This window comes from Mus caroli, unplaced genomic scaffold (genome assembly GCF_978045245.1).
Source record: "Mus caroli unplaced genomic scaffold, Mus_caroli_1 scaffold_1, whole genome shotgun sequence".
Taxonomy (NCBI): Eukaryota; Metazoa; Chordata; class Mammalia; order Rodentia; family Muridae; genus Mus; species Mus caroli.
In genome coordinates this window covers 133,274,293-133,300,354 of record NW_028227256.1, presented here as the reverse complement: position 1 = coordinate 133,300,354, position 26,062 = coordinate 133,274,293, and the positions used below count along the sequence as shown (strand labels likewise).

Here is a 26,062-nt window from a genome sequence, read left to right as displayed (position 1 = left end):
CATCCTCTCTGAGTTTCCACATCTGTAAAATGAAGATGCTCATCGTTATGTGACAAGCTGTGGCCACACACAATATTATAGTTAATAATGTCAAACCCAGTAATGGGCCCATGAACCTTGTGTGTAAGGCAGGGGTTGAGACAGAGTCTTGCTATATGGTTCAAGCTAGCCCTGATCTCCTACGTTAGCCTCTCAAGGGCTTACTATTTTACTTTTAAGAAAAGGCTCCCAAAGAGCCAGAGAGATGGCTCAGCAGTCAAGAGCACTGCTGCTCTTCCAAAGGAGCCAGGTTCAATTCCCAACATCCACACAGTGGCTCACAACTGTCATTAACTCCTGTTATCTGACACTCTTATACAGACATGTGTGTTGGCAAGTTACCAATGTACATAAACAAAAATAAATAATGGAAGGAAGGAAGGAAGGAAGGAAGGAAGGAAGGAAGGAAGGAAGGAAGGAAGGAAGGGAGGGAGGCAGGCTCCAAAGAAGCGTTGACTAGGGGAGCTTTTATATATAAAAAAAGAACCAAGCTAGGGAGAAATCACTGCTGGTGACCAGGTATCTCCACCACCTGCCCCCAGGGACCTGGTGACAGCAGATGTCATCACTAGCTGCCAAGATTTGACACATCCCCAGTGTTACAGAGTCACATATCCTCCCTCTGTGTATGTTTTACACCCCCGCCACTCTCCCTGTTCTCTTCTTCCCTCCACCCTCGCCCAGAGCCAGCCTCTGTATACCCCATCCTCAATAAACCTCCCATGTGAAACCTATCGCATGATGTGACTGTATAGTGTTTGTCTCTTAGAGCATTACAATCACAGAGTTTGTTGGCAGGAAAACAATATACAACACAAAGAATTCAATGGCGTGCCGGGCGTGGTGGTGCATGCCTTTAATCCCAGCACTCGGGAGGCAGAGGTAGGTGGATTTCTGAGTTCGAGGACAGCCTGGTCTACAATGTGAGTTCCAGGACAGCCAAGGCTACACAGAGAAACCCTGCCTCGAAAAACCAAAAAAAAAAAAAAATAATAATTCAATGGCGCAAGCAATTACTGATACCTACCTACTCTGCCTTCTAAATTTATATGCATTGACCCAGTAACTTCACCTCCATGTGAAGAAAATTAACCTTAAAACAAACAAACAAACAAATAAAAATTTAGCATTTAGCTGGGCAGTGGTGGCCCACAAAAACAAAAACAAAATTCGAAATTATTTTAATTTTTTAAACGATGTGCATCTGTGGAGGGAGGGCGTGGATGTAAGTACAGGGACACCAAGGGTTTCCGGTCCTCCTGGAGCTGAAGGTACAGGGAGTTGTGAGCCACTTGATATGGGTCCTGGGAATCGAACGGAGGTCCTCTGCAAGAGCAGTATGCACTCTTAACCACTGAGACATCTCTCCAGCCCCAGAAACCAACTTCTAAAGAGTTCTAATAGAATCAGCAAGCCCTTGTGACTCTTTAAAAGGTGGGGTTGGAGGGTTAGAGCTGGGAGACAGAGAAAAAGTGCTGACCAGCAAAAGGGTTTTGTAGCCTCAGATGGTATCAAGCTGAAGGCTTCTTCTTCTTCTTTTTTTTTTTCTTTTTTAAAAGATTCATTTTACTTTTTTTATGTATCTGAGTACACTGTCGCTCTCTTCATGCACACTAGAAGAGGCCATCGGATCCTATTACAGATGGTTGTGAGCCACCATGTGGTTGCTGGGAATTGAACTCAGGATCTCTGGAAGAGCAGTCAGTGCTCTTACCCTCTGAGCCATCTCTCCAGCTCAAGCTGAAGGCTTCTATCTAAAAAAAAAAAAAAAAAAAAACCGATTAATGGAACTGCAGAATATCTGCCTGGAAGAATTTTCTAGAAGACTACTCACTCATCTCAATAGCACTAGCACCAGACCCTGCCCATCTCTGGGTAAGAGTTCTTTCTGATCATTCCTCTTCTTCGACCCCATGTCCAGAGAAACTGGCCTCAGATGCAATGGCCTGTTCCTGTTTGTTATGCTCCCTGGCCTGGCCTGGTCTAGCTTGCCCTGACTTTTCTCTCTGCCTACAATACTACCACCCATAGATTAATACCCAGCCGACGCCCCAGGTTTATATCCAGGGACACTGGCCAACCTGCCAGACACCAAATCCTCTGACCTGCTTGGATTTAATCTCAATCTCTCTTTCTACCCTGTGGCCACAACAGCTTTGTGTTCTTTCAGGGAATTTTACTGTTTTTGTTCCATGCCAAAAATACTCTGCCTAAATCAATCCTGCAACTCAGCTAGGGTGGGTCCCAAACAGGTTGAACTCTGCAAAAGCCTACGTATCCTTCCTTATAGAAGCAGTGAATAACTCACCAGGACCTCTGAAAGCTTATAAAATCAAGTTTAGTTTGGTCCTTTAGTCCCATGCTCCACAGTAACCTTGGGGTTAAATCACTCAGTGTCTCCTCGCTGGCTAGAAAAGAGGCTTGCAACAAACAGGTATTAATTAGATTCAACTGAATCGTCAACAATATTTCCCCCCAAAGAAGAAATTCCTAAAAAGAAAAAAAAAAAAAAAAAAAAAACCCTGAAAAAAAAAAAAACCCTGAAAACAAAACAAACAAACAAACAAACAAACAAAAAACCCTGCTTTACTTGGGGCTGAATATAGCTCAGTTAATAGAGTTCTTACACACACACAGAGAGAGAGAGAGAGAGAGAGAGAGAGAGAGAGAGAGAGAGAGAGAGAGAGAGAGAAAGATCTGGGATCAGTCCCCAGCATGCAGGCAGAAACTAGGCTGACTGTAAATGTAGCCTTAGGAGGTCAGAGGAAGTTGATCAGCTCAGGATCTCACAGCTGGCTAGAAGTCAGCTTGGCCTACAGGAGGCCCTGTCTCAAAACCAAAACCATGGTGTGTTGACACATGCCTCTAATGCCAGCATTCAGGAGGCAGAAGATCTTTGTGAGTTCAAGTCCAATCCACTTTCTACAGAGAGTTCAAAACTAACCAACCAGGGGTTACATAGTGAGGCTTTGTCTCAAAAAGAAGGCCATAGTGTGTGTGTGTGTGTGTGTGTGTGTGTGTTTGTGTGTGTGTGTGGTGTGTGTGGGGGGGTGTGTGTGTGGGGGGGTAAAAACGATTTCTTTATTTGCCTAAACTGAAGATTGTACCGTAACCAAACAGGAACAAAAGTGAAAGTGAAATTACTACATTTTCCTCTAAAACCGCAAGGCCTGCACACAGCAAATCTGGGGTCATGATCAGGGAGGGAGCCAGGGCTTCTGTGGTACTCAAAAAGCCTCTGACTCACTGCGATCTTGGGTAATAATTCTCCCAGACTCCCTATACCTCATTTCCTATTTTTGCAACATGGAAAATAAGTTTGCCCCTTATCTACCAAGTAAGAAGGGTGTCGGGAAAACAGATGACACACGACTGCATCCGGAACACTTGACCAGGCAGTGTCTTCCCATCAGCCTGTGGTTTCAAAAGCTTGGTTAGACACAGTGGTTATTTTCATGCCCAACCTCCTTTCAGGTCCAAAATATTCTCAAATGTGCTCAGATTTAGCCCTGAGGCTAAGAGCAGGCTGTGCTGGAGATTGCTCCAGCCTCACGCAGATTCCTGCTTCTCAGCAATCTGTCATCACTATGCCCCTTCTGTAATCGTCAAAAACTCCGCCCCTTTTATGAGTTTTATATTTCGAACACCTTTCAAAACATATGACTTTTTTTTTAATAACAAATGCATTTGTTTTGGGGTTTTTGGGGTTGTTTGTTTGTTTGTTTGTTTGTTTTTGAGACAGGGTTTCTCTGTGTAGCCCTGACTGTCCTGGAACTCACTCTGTAGACCAGGCTGGCCTCGAACTCAGAAATCCGCCTGCCTCTGCCTCCCAAGTGCTGGGATTAAAGGTGTGCACCACCATACCCGGCTGCATTTGTTATTTATAACAAATAAGTAGGAGCCTGGGAGGGGGACAGAGTCCATAAGCCATCTGTAGTATAATTTGAAAATGTGTGACTCTTCCCGGGTACAGGGTACAGCTAACATCCCTAAGCTTTGTCGCCATTCCTGAATGAAGTTTATACCACGCTGCAGTCAGAGGGCAGGGAAAACATAGCCTCTTCCCTCCTGAGTCCACAGGGTCCCAAAAATTCAGTCATGGACCAGGGCCCACAGACACCTGGATAAGGGCAGCTGTTTAAAGGGACTGGGCTCATATATCTTTCTGTTCACAGGTACGGTCTTAATACACCACCACAGCTGTTCCTGGGTATCTGTATGGGGCTGGCTCCAGGACTCCCAAAGAAGTCAGACGAATGGAAGCTCAAATCCTTTGTATGAAACCACACAGTATTTAACTTGAACTTGGACCCACCCACCTGTACCCTTTGTCATATCCAGTTAACTTAAAATACCTCATACAATGCAAGAGTCTACACATAGCTATTCCCGTGTTTTAAAAGCAAGGAAGAGAATCTGTGTATGTTAAGTATGTGAGTCTGGCTATATTTTTAAACCTTGTTGGCTAAATCTGTGTATGAAAGATACAGGCTAAGAAAGCCCCAGCGTAGCAACATTAGATATGAACACAGACTCAAATGCAAAGCCTTTCTTTTACGGAGGGCTCACACCAAATCTTGGTGTGATTTTGGAAATGATCTTGGAAAATGGCTCATTGATGGCAGAGGATCTTTAAGCACATGAAGCTGGAACCACATCCCTCCCTGGCTACAGGATAACGTAGTCAGTTCCTCAAAGCATTAGCATAAGAACTTAACCAGAAGTACACACACACACACACACACACACACACACACACACACTGGGGATATCTGGAAGACAGAGCCAGTTCCCCAGCAACCCCGTTGATATGCGCAATGGGATCTCGAAAGGGCAGCGTCTCTAAATATGTAAGACATGTAAAAAGATATCCTTTCACAGTCTTTGGCTTCCCACAGCAGCAGTGACTAATGCAAGATGTTCCAGCCCAACCATGGGTCTCTCTTAATATTTCCAAATACTTCCTTTCTTCTCTTATTATTGCTCCAGGTCTGGTCGATGGAATTTCATAAGATCGTAAAAATAAAGAAATAAATGGGAGCAAGCTGGAGTAACAGTGAAGCATCTGTGGAGAAGGAGAGAGCCTTGCCTGCTGGGCCATTCCTCGAGTCCTCCCAGCGCACACTGGACCATCTGTACCTGAGCCCCGCAGCTGGACACACACCCAAGCCCTCCTCCCTTCTGCAGCAGCTGGAAATGAGGCAACTCCTCCACCTTCCCCTATGGGGGGTCGGGGGGAGGCCTCTTCAGATTTGAGGCGAACCAGTTAGTAACGGCCTGCATCCTCCTCAAGAATGAACACCAGGGAAAATAGTTTACCTTAAAAGTGCTTCTTCAGTCCTACCCAAGAAATTTAGGAGCCACGCTCACACTCCACCAGCCCGTCAGACTCAAAAGAATGTTGAGCAAGTTGTTGGCCCAGCCCCAGCCCCATCCTGTCTGAGGTTTAAACATCTGCAACATTAAAAAAAAAAAAAAAGCTATGTAGAAATAAGCAGTTTTGGAAACTGTGTGTCAGAAAATAGTGGCTCACTGCCTGAATGAGACATTCCTGTAAAATTCCTGCACAACCACTGAGTAAAATTCCCAGCTGGCTGGAACAGAGGGCCACAGTTCTGCAGCAAGGATTCTGAGCCTGACAGCACATTTTGCATGCAGAAATGGGCACCTTTCGCCCCCATTCACCCTCCTGCACCAGTATTTTCACCTTTGACCTGCAAACATGTTCACATGATGGTCGGCATAGCACACCCTTTATACCACTTCCTGGAGTTACCACACTACCTGCCCTTTACATCTATGTTCTACCTTCTTAAGACAATGTATATGTGTGTTTATATTTTATTTATATGTATATTTGAAGTGGATGCCTGGCATGCATAAAACCCCGACTGATTCCCAGCACCTCATAATTGAGTGATGGCGGTGCACACACTGCAATCCTAGTACTAGAAGGTGGAGAAGACTCAGAAGGTCAGGATCACTTGCAGCTACATAGAGAATTCCAGGCCAGGTTGAGCTACAGGAGACTGTCTCAAAAGACAGACAGACAGAGAAACAGGTGATGATAGATAGATAGATAGATAGATAGATAGATAGATAGATAGATAGATACTTACATACATACATACATACATACATACTTAGATGGATGGATGATTTAGCCAGTGCTTATGTGTAAACTCAAGGGCCAGAATTCCATTCCTGGAACCCCATAAAAGTGCCAGATGCCATAGCAGACGCCCATCCTCTCAGCACTCCTAGGCAGATGGCAGACTGAGACACAATTGTCCAGCTAGCCTGGAGTAGGTACTGTAACACCCCAGAAACACGAGACCCTGCCTCTTTATGACGGGAAGGTTGTCCTCTGACTTCTACATGTATGACGCTGCACGTACAGGCTCACGCTCACAAACACACATATCACACATACACACTAATAATCAATTAAAAATTTAATGATACTTTATGGATAATTTTCTCACAAAGCTTTTCTTTGGTTAGGTGTAGTAGTGCGTGCTGTCTAAGCACTGAGGACGTGCTAAGCAGGAGAAAGAATTCTGCAACTATCAGCCTGAGATACATGGCAAGTTTCTAAAACCCAAACCAAAACTATAACGAAACCAAACCCACCAACTATGAACATGAATAAAATTTTAAAATAAAAATCTAGGTGTGGCAGGTAGTGCCAGAAATACAAGCACTCTGGAGGTTGAAGCAGTTCGAGGTCACTCTGAGCTACACTGTGAGTTTCAGGTTGTCCTAATTACAGAGTAAGACCCTATTTCAAAAATACAGGGGGCTTGAGAGATGACTCAGTGGTTAAAAGTACTGGTGGCTCTTACAAATGCATTTGCATATATATATATATTTGTAACCATAATCCTAAATACACAGAAAAATGTTCCATTCATAGTAAACTCCCACTATTAGTAGTACACAATTAATCAATTAATCAAAGCATCAGAAACATATCACAAAGTCTGATAACTGCTGGGAGTGAGACTCACAGGTATCAAGTTTCTCAGCATGAACAAGGTCCTGGGTTTTATCACTGGCATCAAAGTACACACTACACATACATACATACATACATACATACATACATACATGTGTGTGTATGCGTATTAGAAAGAAAGCAGTATGAAAGCTTATTGAGAAAACACTCATTTGTTTGTTTGGAACAGGGTCTCTACGTAGGCCAGGCTGGCTTTGAACTTACAGAGACCCACCTGCCTCCCCCTCCCACATGAGAAATACTCTTTTTTAGTTAAGGCTTTATTGTGTGTTTGTGCATGATGTGTGTGTGTTGGGGGGGGGGGTGCTTGTGCCACACGGCATGCACATGGAGGTCAGAGGAGAGCTAACCTCACCTCAGAGCTTCTTCCTTCTCTATGTGGTCTCTGGGAGTTGAACTCGGGTCACCAGGTTTGCACAACAAGAGCCTTTGCAGACTGAGCCATCCCTCGAGCCTGAGAAACTCATTCTTTCATGGGCTTAAACTGGATTCAGCACATTTCTTATGGTGAGTGCCTGGGTCCCCGGGGAGATTATTAGGAACCATTTAGTATAACTGTGTCAGAAATTTCATTTACAAATGTCATCATTTAGACATTGAGTTCTCTCCTAAAGAATATGGGGAGGAATGGAAGAATCAGAGCGGACTGCTTAACCTCTTTGCAAGTCTCAACCTTCACAAGGCACTGCAACATCACCTCTTCCGATGGGTGCCTGACTTGAAAAGGGACAAGCTGAATGTCCTTCCGGGTAAGAAGTAGGTAAGAGTTAGTTACTGTGCGGTGTGAAGACAAGGTTTCATTTCACACAAAGGAAGTCTCTCTGGACAATGGAGAGCTGAAAGTTGCTTCCTTCACCAGAACTGCCCATTTAATTACTTCAACTACCTGACATAGCCCAAGGCACACAAAGACCTTCAGCAAGCCTCTGGTTAACTCTACTCACCAGCCTGCTCCCAGATCACCATCTTATCCAAGCCTATCCAGGAGGCCAGTATCCCAGCTAAGGCCACAGAACCGCCTTAACCCCAGTAGGCACCATCCCTCCTCTGGGAAAGGATGGGGTCAGGGCCTTTCCAGGAAAACCACATGGGGTCTAAAGAAGTGCCAGCCTCTAAGAGACAGCACAGTCTGGAGTTAAAATGGTAGATGTTAAGTGAGGCCGACTAGGTTAAAGGTAGACTCTTTTTACTTACTTTTTAAAGACAGTATCATACTATGTAGCCCTGGTAGGCCTAAAACTCACTATGTAGACCAGGCTGGCCTCAGACTCACAGACATCCACCTCACAAAGTAACAAAGTAATCTTGAGTTAAATTCTCCACCCTTCTGACCAATACTTTCTTCGCTTGTTGAGGATAATATTGCAGCATTTCTCTCTCCTTGTCTATGTAGATGAATATAGGATGTATTCACATATGCGTGTGCGTGTGTGTGTCAGAGGGTAACTTGGATATCAGCCTTCGTCTTCTACCTTGTTTAAAGCCAGGTCTCTTCGCTGTTTCTGGCAGCACCATGTACACCAGGTTAGCTGGCCATGGAGTTTCTGAACAGTCTTCTGTGTCCAGGAGACATAGGGATTTCAAAGCACAGTGCCTCTTTTTATGTACATTCTCAGATCTTCCTGCTCTTGGGACAAGCCCTACTCACTGAGTCATCTTCCCAGGCCCCTAAATGCCTGTATTTCTTTTTTTTTTTAATATATATTTATTTATTGATTATATGTAAGTACACTGTAGCTGTCTTCAGACACTCCAGAAGAGGGAGTCAGATCTTGTTACGGATGGTTGTGAGCCACCATGTGGTTGCTGGGATTTGAACTCCGGACCTTTGGAAGAGCAGTCGGGTGCTCTTACCTGCTGAGCCATCTCACCAGCCCCGCCTGTATTTCTTAAAACATACTGAGTAAAGACTGAGATAATATGCATAATGTTAGCAGGCGGTAAGCTGAAGACCTCAGTAAGCCTTGTCACATACTTAACTGAACAACGCGCAACTGTGGCAGACACTGCAGAGGAGCTGGGCAGAAAACATTAAAGCAAAGGCGTCAGTAAGTTGTAGCCAGCATCATCCTTACCTTCATCAGGAAATGAACTCCCAGTTTTCAGTTGCCAGGTACAGAAGGCTTTCCCAGCTCTGGATCCTTAAGTTTATCTATCTATGTATCTATGTATCTATGTATCTATCTATGTATCTATCTATCTATGTATCTATCTATGTATGTATGTATGTATCTATCTATCTATCTATCTATCTATCTATCTATCTATCTATCTATCTATCTATGAGCATGCTGTTGCTGACACACCAGAAGAGGGCATCATATCCAATTACAGATGGTTGTGAGCCACCATGTGGTTGCTGGGAATTGAACCTCTGGAAGAGCAGCCAGTGCTCTTAACCACTGAGCCATCTCTCCAGCCCTTAAGTTTATTCTTTTCCTCAGCTAGAATTCTTCCTCCGTCAGCCTGAGGGAAACCTCCAAAATGGCTGTTGAATTCCTCGCCTCAAGAGCACTCGCTGATCCTGCCTCTTCCAGAGCTTTGAGCACTGGTGTTTGAGCCTCGGGGCTCTGCTCTTTGACCTCGCTCTTATCGAGCAGCAAGCACTCCCTTCAGGATCACTGTCTCAGGCTTTAAATATTTATTCACTGGTGGTTTCTAACATGTGTCATGACATCAGCCCTCCCATCTCCTTGCACTGGTCTCCATGGATACGGAGGGGATACAAGTAGGCAAGAGCTCTGGCTGTTCCTGTCAAACCAAATGCTTAAAGCCAGAACTAGAGTCCATTCTCCACGTGTTCTTTCCTCTCAATTCTGCAGGTCCAGAATCTGCCCTAGTTGTCCTGAGCCCAAGTCATCACCCTTTTTTCTGGGTTTCTCCAATATCTCATTTTCTTATTTGCTTTTGGTGGCAGTGTGAGGAGAGAATAGTGGTTTCAGTCTAGATTGTTCTAAGTACGGACTCAGGGTCAAGAGGTGACCCAGCGGTTAAGAACACTGGCTGCTTTTCCAGAGGACCTGGATTCTATTTCTAGCATCCATATGGTAGCTCACAACCATACAACTGTCTGTGACTCTTGTTCCAGGGGATCAGATACCCTCTTCTAACCTCCATAGGAACTAAGTATACACAGACATACATGCAGGAAAATTATCTACAAAGTTAAACAAGACTGGGTGTGTTAGTGGTAACGTACACCTTTGATCCCAGCACTCTGGGCAGAGGCAGATGGATCTCTGAGTTTGAGACCAGCCTGTTCTACAGAGTGAGTTTCAGGGCAGCCAAGGCTACACAGAGAAACCCTGTCTATGGGAAAAAAATAAAATAATAAATGGGGTTTCAGTGGGTAGCCCAGGAGTAGGCCTTGATTTCACAACAATGCCCCTGCCTCTCAGGTTTAGATATTAAAACGGGCATCAGCCACCATGCCCAGGTTCTCACAGTAATCAGAGCAGTCAGACAGAGAGAAAACGCATGTCTGTAGGGTGAGGTACCCAGGCATGTGCCTCCAGAGCCTAGAGGAGGGCGTCAGGTCTCTTGCCCAGGCATGTCACACTTTATTCTTTTCAGAGGTGCTAGTCCAGTGGTTCTCAACCTGTGGGTCACGACCCCTCTTGCAAACCTCTATCTCCCCCCCACCAAAGAATTTTACATTATGATTCACAACAGTATCAAAATTACTGTTATGAAGAAGCAATGAAGATAATTTTTATGGTTGGGGGTCACCACAATACACACACACACATAAATGTTGTTTTTTAAATTTATTTTATGCTATGTATGTAGGTGCTGCTTTGCTTGCATGCATATCTCTGTGCCTAAATGCATGCCTGGTACCCAAGGAGGGCACTGAACTGCCTGGAACTGGAGTTGTGGATTGCCATGAGCCATCATGTGGGTCCTGGTAACTGAACTCAGGCTCTCTATAGGAGCAACAAGAGCTCCTAAGCACTGAGCAGTCTCGCTCCAGCCTCTAATCGATGCTTTTTTTTTTTTTTTCTTTTTTGAATGCAAAGTCCCTAAAACAGTACTAGCAGTGGGGCAGTTATAGTACAGTGTATAGTCTTCACCCAGCACCTGTAAGCCCTGGCTTCTGGCAGGAAACTCTGCCCTAACCAGCTTGACCCCTCACCTCCTGGGCCTCAGTTACTGGGCTCAGCCACAAGACTGCCTGGCCCTTCCTAAGTTTTGCCAGAGGCAATGTCTTTAACTGTTTCCTTGTCTCCTCTTCCAGGGTCTTCCAAAGGCTGCCTCACTTGGCCGATTCATATCTCTGTTCTAGTCTCATCTTTCAAGCTTGTGACCCCAAGCCCCAGAGCACCCCCCCCCCCAGTCCTGTACAATGTGCCCCCCAGTGCTCAGCCTCTGAGCTATTCCTACCTGACCTTCTCAGGAAGTGGAAATTGAAAATTCCCTTTGCAGGTTAGGATCAGAGCTCAGTCGTGCGGGGCCGCCCTGCTGCATTCTGGGTAGTTCTGGGTCCTTGTCCTGCCTCAGGAAGGTCCTTGTTCTCTCCTCCCAGGTCTAGTCACAGGCAGAGTACAGAATAGAAAAAGTTAGTTCAGGGGGCTGGAAGTGTTTTCCTAACATGCATGTTTTCCTAACACAGCATGAAGGGATCTGTTCTCCCCACCGTGTGAGTTCCAAGGACCAAACCCAGGTGTTCCGGCTTGGCAGTGGGCACCTTTACCCACTGAGCCATTTTACTGGCCCTGTCTTTGTTTTTTAGATGCCAAATTATCTTATATCCATCGATATAACTCAGTAAAGACCATGATAGGTGGCTAAGTCATTTCATTTTGTCCTTTTTTTTTTTTTTTTGGTTTTTCGAGACAGGGTTTCTCTGTGTAGCCCTGGATGTCCTGGCACTCACTTTGTAGACCAGGCTGGCCTCGAACTCAGAAATCCACCTGCCTCTGCCTCCGGAGTGCTGGGATTAAAGGCGTGCGCCACCACGCCCGGCTTCATTTTGTCCTTAAAGGAAAGATTTGAAATCTTTCCGGGTCCCTCTGTGCTGAGGGGTGGCGGTGGGGCAGGGATGAAGAATACACTGGCAGCCTTTCTGCCCTCTCTTTCACCACACTCCACTCCCTTCCCCTTCATTGTTCACCAGGGAAAGCAAGAATTTCATTCAGCTGCTGGCATTCTTCCTGTACTTAAGATGACTTGTTGGTGACTGGTCACTTTTATAAGTGTGGAGGCAGCCTCTAGAGTGCTTAGTCACCAGAAGCGCGTCGCCCTCTCTGGTCTCAGCTTCTTAAGCTTCCTCAACTCTGAGCGCTGTAGGAAGGCGCAGCTGCTCCAGGAGACTAAAAAACAACAGTTCCCCCTTTACAGGGCAGGTAAGGATGGAGTGAGACACAAATCACTTGCCAGTAGCAAACGCCAGCACATCGGTTCTAGAATAAATTACCACCCTGTGGAAAGATCAAGCCACTTCCTGTTGGAGGACCCCCAAATGATGGGGGACAGTTTTCTGTTAAAAGAACAGTAAAGCCATTCTATATACAAATTGTTCCGTCTTTTCTTGGTTTTGTTTTTTTCTCGAGTCAGGGTTTCTCTGGGAAACTCCAGCTGTCCTGGAACTCAAGAGATCCACCTGCCTCTGCCTCCAAGTGCTAGAATTAAAGGCATGTGCTACCCAACCTGGCCAGGTTGCTCAATCTTGTGTGTTTATGCTCTCTACATTCCCCCCAAATCCTAAACTGTAGGATTTCTTGTCCTCCCTCCCTCCCCAGCTGTCCACTACCCACTTCCCCTCATTAATACAGCAGTTATATTTCCGGTACACTGGACGACATGTTCAAAATACAAAAGCAGATGTCCTAAAAGTTGAGCTGGTTTAAGATCTAGTTTATTCTTGTATTTTTTTCTTATTAGTTTTTTTTAAACTAAATTGAGAATCAAGCGATTTAAAAATAATAAGTGGAGATCATCTTCCCCTGTAAACACCACTAGACAACACTTTGACATTCATGTCCATTTCACAGGAGCAGTACATGGGTGTGTTCCATGCACATTCGTCTGTGCACACATGCATGCCTAGTGCCAGAAAACTTGCCGCCTGGAGCTACAGTTGTGAGCCCCCGGCGTGTGTGTGTGTGTGTGTGTGTGTGTGTGTGTGTGCGCGCGTGTGTGTGCGCGCGCGCGTGTGTGTGTGTGTGTGTGCGCGCGCGCGCGCGTGTGTGTGTGTGTGCGTGTGTGTGTGTGTGCGTGCGTGTGTGTGTGTGTGTGCGCGTGTGTGTGTGTGTGTGTGTGCGTGTGTGTGTGTGCGCGCGCGCGCGTGTGTGCGTGTGTGTGTGTGTGTGCGTGTGTGTGTGTGCGCGCGCGCGCGTGTGTGTGTGTGTGTGTGCGCGTGTGTGTGTGTGCGTGTGTGCGTGTGCGTGTGCGTGTGCGTGTGTGTGTGTGTGTGTGTGTGTGCGCGCGTGTGTGTGCCTGCTGCGAACTGAACCTTGCTGTTCTGGAAGAGCAACTGACGCTTAACTACTGAGTCATCTCCAGCCATGGGAAGAAAATACTGTCCAACAAAACTACCAACCAGAAAGCTGATTTCTGCTATCAGAAGTCTCTTAAACACCAGCTTATGAGGAAAATTAAGTTAGCACATAAATATGCGCTGTCTCTTCTCCCATCTTGTCATTCAAATAGGGACATCCCAGCTCGGTGCTCCCGCTGTGGTGCTCTGCAGGACGTTTCCTGCGTGAAAGTGTCTGACCCTGAGAGGACGAGGTGACTCAGCACTTTGAAATGACAAAGCTCGGGTTCAGCAGTGAAGGCGAGATCTGCTGAGAAAATAACAAAAGTTTTTTTTTTTTTTTTTGAGTTTGAAAGGTCAAAGAGTTTAACATGTGACTCTCTAACCATAGAGAAAGCTAGAGAGAATTAGGCCCTCATAAACATCATTCTCTCAGATTGCTAATAAAAAAAAAAATGGCAGTGCTTAACTACATATTAGCATTTAAATGGCCACAGTAGGACCTGGGAAAATACTCCAGGATGCAAAGCAGGTGGGAAGGCTGGTGTGGTCGGCTCCTTCCCACTCCTATTGTCTGAGTGGTACCGGTTTATCCCCGGCAGACCGCAGGGAAAGTGCTGAGAGTGCCTTTTATCAAAAATGCTGAGGAGTTCTCAGTGTGGCGCGCCCGACCGACCCTCGGTGCTCAATCCTTGCTGACTATCAAAGCCACAGGGGCAGCTTTTGGAAGGGCGCATTTATCATTCCTGATTCTGATTCAAGAGCTTTGGGGTGGAGACCTGCAATCTAAAACACTCACCAGGTGATTCCGGCACGCTTGGGGCAGGATTTGACTGGCTATGCACCAGCCTTTCCAGGCCTTGCAAGCTAGTATTAGTATCAAGACTATTCCCCATTGCCTTAACTCTTAGAATCCCCAATGATGGTTGGTGGGACAAATCACTGGGGAAAGGTGCTCGCTGCTGGGCCTGAAGAAAGGCAGGGTAGGAGAGGATGACTCCCATGAATTGTCCTCGAACCTTCATATGTGCACACGCCTCCCCTCCCCCGCCCCAGACACACTTACAAAACAGACAGATGTAAAAAATTGTCTTAATTTTTTAAACAGGGTTTCTCTGTATCCTTGGCTGTCCTGGAACTCACTCTGCAGACCAGGCTGGCCTCGAACTCATAGATTCACCTGCCTCCGCCTCACGAGTGCTGGGAGCAAAGGCGTGCACCATGCTTTTTGAATAAGGTGTGTGTGTGTGTGTGTGTGTGTTTGGTTTTGTTTATGAGACATAGTCACTTTTGGCTGGCCTGGAACTCACCATATAGACCAGGTGAGCTCCTAACTCATAGAGATCCACCTTTCTCTGTCCCCTAAGTGCTGTGATTAAAGGTTTGCACCACTGTGCCTAACTCAAAAACATATTTTTTAAAAGGCAGGCTGGAGAGGTCAGACATAGTGCCCTAAGCCTTTAATCCCAGTGCTTTAGAAGCAGAGGAAAGCAGATATTTGAGCTACAGGCCAGCATAGTGCCTTTCAGGCCCACCAGGGCACACAAGTGAGATCCTAACTTAAAAAAAAATATCCAAGCTGAGGGTCCCTGGAGAGATGCGAGTTCAGTTCCCAATACCCCTTTCTGGCTGCTAATAGCATAATATATAATATAATATAATATAATATAATAATGTCAGCCTCCACAGGCATTGCAATCATGTGCACACACCCATAGGCACAAACATATGCATGTAATTAAAAAATATTTAAAAACAAAACAAAAAAAATCCCCAATGACATCCTAACTTTAAGGTTATTGTAGAATATGACCTTGCCTTTCCAGTTCCCTTTTTAGTTATGAGTCACACATATTTCTGTGCCTGTAACAAAGACTCCTCAGGCAAACCTGTGTTTGCTAACAACTTCCTTCATTCAGTTCACTCCTGTAATCTTCTCAGTAGCCAGGCCCCTGCAAGAAGCCACTATTATCCCCATCGGAGATAAGGATCCAGAGGCTGAGAGAAACGGCCAGGAGGGAAAACAGAAAGAGGAAGCCTGGTGCTCACCTGCTGACTCTGGGCGGTCTTTTGAGAAAAGTCATTTGAGGCAGGGGGAGGCAGGACTTAAACTAGCATCCAGGAGGCCCTGGGTTAAATTCTCCGCACTAAATAAACCAGGTGTGTTGGCATATACCTGTAATCCCAGCACTTGGGAGACAGAGACAGAAGGGTCATCATCATGATCATCCCAGCAACAAGTTCAAGTCCAACCTGGGGTACATAAGAACTTGCCTCAATACAATAATAATAATAATAATAATAAATTAAATTAAATAAAAAAAAACCTTACTAACTACAGAAAAGCCTTCACCATCTTCATACAGTCAACATATAACTGTGCACACTGGACAGCATGTCAAATGTAGGCAGAAGACTTTAGAAAGTCTTGCCCTGAGCTTCACAGTGCAGTGGGGGAGGGGCAAGGGGCATCTTCTAGGATTTGCTTGATCCGATAGATATCCCATCATCTATTGGCTAGATCTTCACATCTCCGCTTCAGACTCAGAAACTTTTCACTTGAATTAGAGCTCAGAGGAACCCCAGTGGGAGTGGCAGTCTAGGGCGGGCACTCTTTGAAGGCTGCCACAGAGGATGTGGCTCATAAAGCAGAGCGGTGGAAGGACCAAAAAGATTCCACTAAGCGGAGAGCAGGGCATTGTGGGTCTGTGGTAGTGTGTGAAGAGTCTTCTAACAAAAGACTGCAAGGGCGTATGTGCTGCTGGGGATGTGGACCAGTGGATGGAGGAAGGGACAGGAGGAGACCTAACTGCATACAGCACACTACACAGGGCTTCAAAGGAGCCAAGCAAGGCCGCCCTGCCTTCATGCAGAAGAAGGGCCTCGGGACTGGATGTGGATTTAGAAAGAACGCTACCCCAGGGCGGAGGATGGACAGATCCCAGACTAACACAAAACTGAGGCCTGCTTCTGGGAGCTTTGGAGGCAGGTGGGTTGCTGGGCTGTTGGGCAAGTCCCTAACTCCTTTAAAACTTCACCTTGTTTATTTTATATGGAAGGAATCTGCCCTCTGGGCCACTGTGTAAACAAAGTGAGGCCAGGCTCCTGGGTACAAAATTCTTGAGCAGGATCAGGCAGTCTGACAACATGGTGGTAGGCAGAGACCACAGGCTAGCTCTCAGGTTTCTAAGTGGGTAGGTGAAGACTGGGCGGCGAGGGCCCACTTCACCAGTCCGTCTTGGGGCACAAGAGGAGGAGCTACCATTTTCCCCGCCCCCCCAGAGCTGTGCTTAGGGTGGCCTCTGAAGCCCAGGAGATGGAATTACAGGGAACACCAATCCATGGGGCACAACCAGGGGAAGAAGCAGAGGGGTGATTGCTTTGTCCAGCGTGAATGTTCTAGCTCAAGGTTGCCGGGAGCGGAGAGGCATTCAACAAAGCCAATTGCATGCCAGGCGCAACCTTGGGGCCTGAAACCGGAATAAAAAGACCATCCACGGAGAGTTCACATTGTCGTGGGGGAAAGAACTAGTCAACAAGTCCCACAGACTGAGTGCTGGGACACACCCATGGGAGAAGGAGAGACGCTGAATACCCAGGGGTATCTTACCCCACACCAGCTCTTAGGAGTCAGGCAACATTTGAGCCCGACACCTGAAATTAGGAGACCTTTAACGGAGGGCTCTGTAAGTGCAAGGCTCAGGTGAGCCTTTTAAGTGCGTATCCTGTTTAATCCTCAGCACCCAATGAGGCAGGTGTTATCATTATCCCGACCTTAGAAATACCATAACCAAACTATAGCTGCTGAACTACTTGCTAAACAGTTAGTAAAGCTGGAGAAAGAGCCTTTGGCCCAGGCAGGCCAGGCGCAGACAGAACCTGAGCTCATAGACTGTCTTGTTTATGAAAAATATGTAGAACAAACAAGTCCACCCAGGAATATTGCCTGGACATATTAGCAGTGCTGTATTATTACTTCCAGGGTGGACGCTTCATAGAGACTTAAGCAAAATGGAGTCACAAAATGGAGCCATTCAGTGTCTCGGGACAAAGATGTCATGGATGACACGGTTCTGGTTTTGTTTTGTTTGTTTTGATCTGTAAATACACCACTCAAAGGCTATCCTGGGGAGAAGAAATCACCCCACAGTGCCTCAGCCTCTAGCAAGCAGCAATACCTTCGGGAGCTAGTCTATCTGGAGTAAAGTCTCCATTGTAGATAACATAGCACGGCTTCACAAACCGCGAGGCCTCGGGCCTGGACAGCTCAGGGGTACAGTACTTCCTTGCTAAGAGTGAGACTCTGGGTTTGATAGATGCCAGCATTAAAGGAGCAACCTGAAAACTCCGAGTGAGCAGAACATTGAATATCTCCATAAGACGGGGGTCATGTCAGGTGACAGCCCACAGACTGGGCTGAAAGGGAAAAAGCCCTCGCTGGTCTTACCTGGTTCTAAGTCAGTTTGTCTTACCTGCCACTGGGAGAATTTGCTCAGGGGCTCCACAGAAAACTCGATTCACTGACAATCATTCCCCAGCAGCCCAGGCAGACAGGACAGGCTGCTCCTGGCTTTTACTTTTCTGTCCCTGACCTTCCTCCTCCTAGACAATCGGAGTGTTGTCCCTTGTGAGGCACAATCAAAACAGTAAGATGAAAGCAAGCTGGCTCCTAGAAAGGCCAAGATCCCAAAGTGCTATGCTAAGTGCTTCCGATCGACGCAGGTGCCTCTCCCACGTGACTGCGAAGAGCGCCTGCCTCACAGGACCAACGTGCTGCACAAGGGATAGCAGCAGCAAGCCTGGCCATACGGCTGAGTTCGCCTCTGGTCGCCGCGCCTGCACCTCTCTCCCTGTTGACCACCCAGCCACAAGGGCCGCTCTGTTCTCCAGCACACTGAGGCCATTCCGAAGGAGGCATCTGCACTTGCTCGGGCTCAGAAACACTTGTGGTGTGAATGAGTTTCTCACCGCAGCTCTCTGGACGGATATAATCCCTGCAAGGCCTTCCTTGAGCCCAGGCTTTTTCTGTTCCCACCTGAACTTGTTCTCACCCTTTGCCACTACTAACCTATCCCCTAGCTCACATCGATATAACAGTTTACTTTGTAATACTTAGAACTATGCAAAGCTGTCTTTTTTTTTTTTTTTTTGGATAGGTGTCTTTCCTACCCATCTCCACCTGCGGTAAAATCTGTAAACCCCACAAACAGGGAGATATTGTCTTTCCTGTTTGCCCTTACACTCCCAGCACCTGGCCGGAAGTTCAGGGCTCAATAAATATTTATTGAATCAATAAAGGGATGCAGAAACACAGATCAAGTTGCAGAGGCAAAAAGTTAGAGCTGGGTTTGGGGAAATAGCGGGTTGCTCCTTCTGGTCTGGCTGGCCGTGGAGAGATGAGGTGAAAAGGAAGGCTTGCAAAGGGGCTGGCACAGTGTGGACCAGGGAGAAAGTGAGGCGTGCTGGTCCTGGCTGTGTAGCCAGGACAGCACCGAGCAGTTCCGGACCTAGAAAGTATTGGCCCAGTAACCAAACAGAATCCGAGGGAACAAGACAAAAACAGTCCAAGAGAAATCATTTGCTACTAGGGAACTGGCAAAGCTAAGATGTCTGTCTACCAAAGAGCTGCACTCTTCGGGGAACTGCTTTCAAACACTAGAGAGCAAGGATTGTCAGCCAGGTATGGCAGGGGCTCACCTTCATTCCCAGCGCTCAGAGGTAGACACAGGTTCTCTGGGAGTCTGAGGCCAGCCTGGTGTACAGAGGGAGTTTCAGGACACAGGGAGACCTATACTCAATGGCAAACTAATAAACAAATGATTGAATAACTCTTAAAAGTTAAATCATGCATATTCAGGATGAGAATTCTGCACCTATTTAGCCATGTAAATTACTGTGCAAATCCACACATGTAAAACTGACACAAGCTTTGCTCTCAGTAGTGAAATGCAAGTAATCACATATCTGCTGATGCGTGGACTAATAAATAACATAGATTATACTATGAACCAAATAACAGCAGTGCATGTGCACATACGCACATACACATAGAGACACAGGATAAATCTTAACAATGTTAAAAGGAAAGAGCCAGGTGTGGTAGTGCATGCCTATAATCCAGCCCTTGGGAAGTAGACATGGGAGGTTCAGAATTTCAAGGCCAGCTGGACGACTTGAAGTCCAGTCTCAGGAGAGAGGGGACACACACACACACACACACACATTCAAACTCATTTAACAACCTATTGACTATAAGTGCATATAAGTAACTATAATATCTTTTTGTTGTTGTTGTTTGTTTTTTTTTTGAAACAGGGTTTCTCTGTGTAGCCCTGGCTGTCCTGAAACTCACTCTGTAGACCAAGCTGGCCTCGAACTCTGAGATCCACCTGCCTCTGCCCCCCCAAGTGCTAGGATTAAAGGCATGTGCCACCACTGCCCAGCTATAATATCTTTACAAGGATTTAAAATATCACCCTTCACATTGGCTCTGAGAAGTAGGGACAGCAGAAAACGAAACTAGGGCCAGGTGCACAAGGAGCTTGATTGTTGCTGGTGTTTTGTTTGTTTATTTCATCTTGTTTTGTTTTCTGGGACAGTTCAGGCTGACTTTGAATTCTAAATCTTCCTGCCTCCGCTTCTTATATGGAATTATAGACATGTGACAGCTTGCCAGGCTTCCAATATTTTATTCTGTTAAACTGGAGCAGCCATGACAAAAACAACGTAACTAACACTGGATTACAGGAAGGCAATAGTGTCACTGCGGACTGGAAGAGGGATGCCCTGCTGGGAGTGAGAGAGAGATTAGTGTAAAGAAAAGTCTAGTAGCCAGGTGTGGTTGGTGGTGCATGCCTTTAATCCCAGCACTCAGGAGGCAGAGGCAGGCGGATTTCTGAGTTCGAGGCCAGCCTGGTCTACAAAGTGAGCTCCAGGACAGCCAGGGCTACACAGAGAAACCCTGTCCCAAAGAAACAACAACAAAAAACCAAACAAACCCTGTCTCAAAAAACAAAACAAAACAAAAAAACCAAAAAGAAAGAGAGAGAGAGAGAGAGAGAGAGAGGGAGGGAGAGAGAGAGAGAGAGAGAGAGAGAGAGAGAGAGAGAGAGAGAGAGAGAGAAAAGCCTAAAGATGTTATTGAAACAATGAGAAACTGAGGGAGAAAATTGGTTATTTCAGTTTCCCTCCCTCCTTGCCTCTCTCCCTTTCTTCTCTTTCTGAGACTGGGTCTGCTTTAGTTAGGGTTACTATTGCTGTGATTAAACACCATTACCCAAAACAACCTTGGGAGGAAAGCGTTTATTTCACTCACGGGTCCATATAACAGTAGATCATCAAAAGCAGTGAGGGCAGGGATTCACATAGGGCAGGAACCTAGGGGTAGGAGCAGATACAGAGAGGACATGGAGGGTGCTGCTTTTTGGCTTGTTCTCAAGGCTTGATCAGCCTGCCTTCTTTTCTTTTCTTTTCTTTTCTTTCTTTCTTTCTTTTTTCTTTTTCTTTTTCTTTTTCTTTTTCTTTTTCTTTCTTTCTTTCTTTTTTTGTTTTTTCGAGACAGAGTTTCTCTGTGTAGCCCTGGCTGTCCTGGAACTCACAGTGTAGACCATGTAGACCAGGCTGTCCTTGAACTCAGAAGTGCTGAGATTAAAGGCGTGCACCACCACTGCCCGGCTCAGCCTGCTTTCTTACAGAATATAGGACCCGAAGCCCAGGGATAGCAGCACCCACAATGGGCTGGGCCCTCCCCCATCAATCACTAATTTTTAAAAAATGGTCTACAGGCTCCCCTGCACCCGATCTTATTGAGGCATTTTCTCAACTGAGGCCCCATTCTGTCAAATGATTTTAGTGTGTGTCAAGGTGACATAAAACTATCCAGCACAAGGATTCTCCATGTAGCCTGGCACTCACTATATAGACCCAGCTGGCCTGGCACTCCCAGAGATCCATCTGCCTCTGCCTCCCACGTGGTGGGACTAAAGACACATGTCACTATGTCTGTCTCCATCAATTTACTTACTTATTATTTTAAAAGTTTTTATTATTTTATGAGTATAGGTATTTTGCCTGCAAGTATGTATGTGTGCCATGTATCTGAGGGTCCACTGAGATCAAAAGAAGGCTTTGGGGTTAAAAGACAGTTGTGAGCTGCCATGTGGATGCTAGGAATGGGAATCTGGGGCCTCTGGAGGAGCAGCCAGTGCCCTTCACGGCTGAGCCATGTCTCCAGCTACATCAGTCTAATACTAACTTTCTTCTTGTTGTTGTTTTTTTCTAAACAGGGTTTCTCTGTGTAGCCCTGGCTGTCCTGGAACTCACTCTGTAGACCAGGTTGGCCTCAAACTCAGAAGTGCTGGGATTAAAGGCATGTGCCACCACTACCCGGCTATTACTTTCTTTAGAGACTTTACTTATTCATCTATGCACACATTTGTTTTTGTATTTGTTTTTCATTTTTATGTATACGGGCATTTTGCCTGCATGCGTTTGCATGAATTATATGCATGTCTGGTGTCCAAGGCAGCCAGAAGAGGCTGTTGGATCCCCTGGAACTGGAGTTACATATGGTCATGCGGGTGCTGGGAATTGAACTAGAGTCTTTTGGAAGAGCAGCCAGTGCTCTCAACCACTGAGCTATGTCACCAGCCCCAATTTCACTTAAGACAGGGTTTTACCATGGAACCCAAACTAGTCTTCCACTCAAGCTCCTCCTCCTTCTGTGCCCCAAATCCTCGGGTTACACCGCCATCCCTTACAGTCCTTGAGAGGTCACTGTGTCTCTTGTTTATAACACATAGAGAAACCCAAGCCCAGTGTAGAGGCCCAGCAGGCATTAGTCTCCCTCTTGAAAAGTCAGGTGGTCACTACATATGGGCCACATGCCTGGTGCAAATCTTAATGCCAGAGCACCCCGAGGTCTGATATCAAATGATCAATTAACCACACTCTACTAAGGCTTTCAGCATCTAGCACAAACCAGTAGCCCAAACCCAAATTTACATTGTTCAAAGTAAACTTTCCTCCACCCTGAGACCAACGCTCTCATTCCTACATAAGGCTGATCAACTTCCCATTATCAAAAGAATGTAGTTTATTAGTAGTACAATGCGCCTCTCTAATAGTTCCCGGGATTTACGTGTTTGTACAGCACTTTCCTATCCTTTTATAATGTGTTCTGCAACCCCCAAAAAGTCAACAGTCTCAGTGCTTCTCTAGACAGAAACATGAGAGCCCAGGTGCCTGGGTCAGGATGACTCAGGCAGAGTCAACATTGGAGCTCTGAACCTTGGGCCCTGGGACTCCAGCTCCTAAGGCCTCTGCCTCTGGCTAATCCCAGCAGCCCCTCTCTTGTAAAGGACTGTGATTTTTGGAGGCCCCCCTGGGGAGCACATGTCAGTTTGCAAAGCTTTTCCCTTCAAAACACCAGTCAGAGATAAACAGCCTGCAAGTTGGCAGTAGAGAGTTAAATCTGACTTTTAAAAGTCTCATTCTCCGTCTGTCCGTCCCTTTTGCAAACGCATAGCTGAATTGTGTAGGTGCAACCTAACAGTTTCTATAAATAATATAACTTGGATAATGACTTTTTTTTTTTTTTTTTTTGGCCCTCAGCTCAGACTTGTGAAATTCAAATCAAAGAGGAGAGTTTAAAGCATTTGCTTTTTGTGTGTTTGTTCAAGTTAATGTTATCTTGGTCACCTGAGCCCCTGACAGCCGCAGGCTGCTCTGCCTCTACTGACCTTATAGAGCCAACAGTTAGGACTGTGTATATAAGGATTTGAGAGATTATTCCACCAGAATAAAGTTACTGTGTAGGCACTGGCATGAATGGCATGTCTTGCCATTAACAAATTGAAGAGCTGATTAGCACCTAAAATTAAATGGAGGCTTACAAAACAATAAATAAATAAGCAGGTTAAAACAGTTAGGTCGCTGATAGAACTGAGTAACTTCCATTTTAAAACCTGCTGTGGTTTCTGAGCACGTCTTTAATGCAGCCTTTAAAACACTCTTATAGCTGGGATGTGACAAACATCTCTGTGAATTCAAGGTCAGCTTGGTCTATATACTGAGTTCTAGGACAGTCAGTTACATACAGAGGCACAGTCTCATCAACAACAACAACAGAACAAGCAACAGCAACAACGACAGCCCACATTCATTTTTTTCATTATCCGACATTTCTAATTATTATTATTATTATTATAACTAAAACTAGAGATGGAGGTTAGTTGGTGGCCCATACCTGTAATCTCAGTGTTTAGGAAGAAGACACAGGAGGATCAAGAGTTCAAGTCTACCCTTAGCTGTATAGCGAGTTTCAGGCCAGCCCACGCTACATGAGATCTTGCTTCAAAATAAATCAACAAATAAAAAGAAAATAATAAATGTGAAAAAGAGCTAAACAACTTATACAGGGCCATGAAGATGGTTGAAAGCAAAACAAAGTAGACCTGATAAAAACCCGGTACAGTATTCTTCTCCGAGGTCGCCTTCAGGCCTTATTTTATTCCCCTATAAAACCAAACTTGTTGCTAGTTGGGTAGCCATGGTGACACACACCAGAAAGGCTGGAGGATCACTGGGAGTTAAAGGCTAGCCTGGGCTACATATCTAGGTCTAACCTCAAAGCAAGCAGTGTGGCGGTGGTGTACTCCTAAGGAGGCAGAGACAGGTGGATCTCTGTGAGTTTGAGGCCAGCCTACTCTACAGATCAAGTTCCAGGGCATCAGGCTACGCAGAAAAACTCTGTCTCTTGGGAGGAAAAAAGAAAAAAGAAAAATAGTTTACACACCAACTAATGTGGTCCCATGGAAATATAACAAAAGCCATCATTGGTTATTACTGGGCCCTTTAGATTTTTTTTTTTTTAATTACCTTTTTTCTTCTGAGTCTTTCTACATAGCTCTGGCTATCCTGGAGCTCACTGTGCAGCCAAGGCTGACCTGAACTTCTGATCTACCATTCTGCTCCCACTTCCAGGGGCCTGTGATTCCAGGCCTGTGTCCCGGTGCCCGGGTGCCTGTTTGTTATATGCAGTTGAACCTAGGACTTCATGCTTACCAACTCAGCTCCAGCTCTATTTCTTGTAGGTACTTTCTTATCTGTCTATTAACTTTAGACAGCATCTCATATATCCCAAACTGACCTCAAACTGGTTATATTGCCAGGGATGACCTCAAACTTCTGATGCCCCTGCCTCTGCTTCTGAGGACTGGAAACACAAGGGCCATCACCCCAGAATGTGAGGCACTATGGACCAAACCCAGGGCTTCAGGCTCACTAAACAAGCACTCTTACTAGTTGAGCGATAGCTCCGAAAAGCCTTTTTAAAGAAGGTAGTGCTGGTGGGGGAAGAGGAGGAAGAGGGGGAGGAGGAGGAGGAGAAAAAGAGGAGAAGGAAGGGGAGGAGAAAGAGGAGGAAGAGGAGGGGGAGAAGGGGAGGAGAAACAAGAAGAGGAAGGAGAGGAAGAAAGAAGAAGGAGGAGGAGAAGAGGAGAAGGAAGAGGAAGAAAACAGAGTTTGGCCCAAAGGCAAGCTATAAAAGTGTTTTATTTTATACATTTATTTACAGGTTTTAACCTTCAATGCCCTCATTCATTCAAATCTTATAAATCTTCTTTTCTTATACTACTGATATGTGTAAATTGACAGAGCTACAACACACACAGCCACAACACACAGAAGCCCATCTCCATCCCATCCATGACTCGTGCCAAGGTCGGTATCACGTAATTCTTGGAAATTTTCGCTAGTAGAATGAATAGCTGTTTTGTAAGGATTATCTATTCAGGCAGAAAAGATGGGGGGAGGGGATGGACACAAGGAACAATTCGCTATTCAGCAGGCACTGAGTAAGCTCCAAGGATGAGATTTCTTTGTTTTTATTTTGCTTTTGTTTTTCTTTCCTACCTTAGCCCTGGAATCCAAGCAAAGAAATCCATCTTGTGAGATTTCTGTAGGCTCTGTATGGCTGGTGGAAACAGTGATGTCAGCCCTGGCTTCACTCTGCAGCCTGGCTGACTGAAACCCAGAGCTGTCTGTTTGCATTTCAACACCAGTTTTTGTTTTCCATCCCTTAAGAGGCTCAACCAGTTCAAACATCAGGTAGGGCAGCTGGATCACTCTAAAGACCCTAGAACAGTCGGGGAGAAACTCGCAAGCAGGGTGGCTGTTTTCCTTCAAACACAATCAGCCACTCACTTCATCTGTCAAGCCGCACCAAGCTCACTCATCTTGTTAAAAATTTACTTGAGGTTGTTCTCTCTGTGCCCCAAAGAGGGGAGAGTGATGGGAGGTGAGCGCAGGTCTCACTCCTGGAATCTCTCTTGGATAAATACCCCAAGAGTGCTGAGAGATGCTCTGAGGGATTCACAGGTCCCCAGCATCTGCTGTTGAGAGGAGCAACCTCCATCATTTCTGCTGACTAGGCTCTCACTTAAGCAGCTCAGGAATCAAGAGACCACCAGTGTGTGGCAGAGTGGAGAGACCTGGGAAGGTTGGGTAAGGGGCCAGTCATCCAGCCA

The 26,062-nt window shown here is 45.8% G+C and overlaps 1 long non-coding RNA gene across 3 annotated transcripts; it reads right to left on the bottom strand.

The window, feature by feature from the left end:
- Positions 1–1,180: 1,180 nt before the first annotated feature.
- Positions 1,181–25,535, bottom strand: LOC147006126 (uncharacterized). Of its 3 annotated transcripts, none has more exons than XR_015047844.1 (3): positions 25,449–25,535; positions 11,446–11,584; positions 1,181–1,793 (listed from the first exon to the last, which is right to left on the bottom strand). It is a non-coding gene; the product is annotated as an uncharacterized LOC147006126 (long non-coding RNA). The 3 variants fall into 3 exon arrangements; XR_015047843.1 differs by lacking the exon at positions 25,449–25,535 and adding an exon at positions 18,008–18,516; XR_015047842.1 differs by lacking the exons at positions 11,446–11,584; positions 25,449–25,535 and adding exons at positions 2,348–2,459; positions 5,359–5,469.
- Positions 25,536–26,062: the final 527 nt, after the last annotated feature.